Source organism: Myotis brandtii, unplaced genomic scaffold (assembly GCF_000412655.1).
Source record: "Myotis brandtii unplaced genomic scaffold, ASM41265v1 scaffold797, whole genome shotgun sequence".
In the NCBI taxonomy this organism is placed as follows: domain Eukaryota; kingdom Metazoa; phylum Chordata; class Mammalia; order Chiroptera; family Vespertilionidae; genus Myotis; species Myotis brandtii.
In genome coordinates this window covers 671,804-672,479 of record NW_005371210.1, presented here as the reverse complement: position 1 = coordinate 672,479, position 676 = coordinate 671,804, and positions in this window count along the sequence as shown.

Sequence of the window (676 nt, the reverse complement as noted above, 5' to 3'; positions counted from 1 at the left end):
GCTGTGCACGGGAAGGCGACTGGTCCGCGGGGGCAGCGGGCTCTGAACGACCGCCAGAGCTCCCGCCTCCCAGGCTCCGCCTCTCGGGAAGGGTGAGGAGGGAGGAGGGAGGGAGAGAGGGAGGGGGGAAGGGAAGGAGGGAGGGGGAGGGTAGAGAGAGGACGTATCCCAAGGGGGGACAGAAGCTGGGCGGTGCTCTCCCCATGCGTCTGCAGAGTTAGTGTGCCTGGACAGTCCAGGTTGGGGTTCACCCACTGGGGGCGCTCGCAGGGCCCTAGAGGTAGGGCCTGACCTCCCTGCACAGAGGTCCCAGGAGCCCTCCCAGGACTGGAACCCCTCCCACTCAGCAGGGTATCGGACACAGCCCAGGAGTGGCCCCGTCAGAGGCCTGGCTAGGTCTCCCACTGACCAGACAAGGCTGGGGGTCTCAACCACGTCCTGCCAGGCCCAGGCACTGCCCAGTGGCCCCACAGCTGGCCTTGCCTTTGCTCATCAGGGCACCTGGTGCCCATCAGCAATAGATAGAGGCAGCTCTGGAGCTTCTGATACCAGGCAAGGCGGCTGACCCCACCCACGTGGGACTCCTGATTACAGAGACCACAGCGATGGGGAGGAACTTTATTTGTTTAACTATTTTTTTAAAATATTTTTATTGATTTCAGAGAGGAAGGGAGAG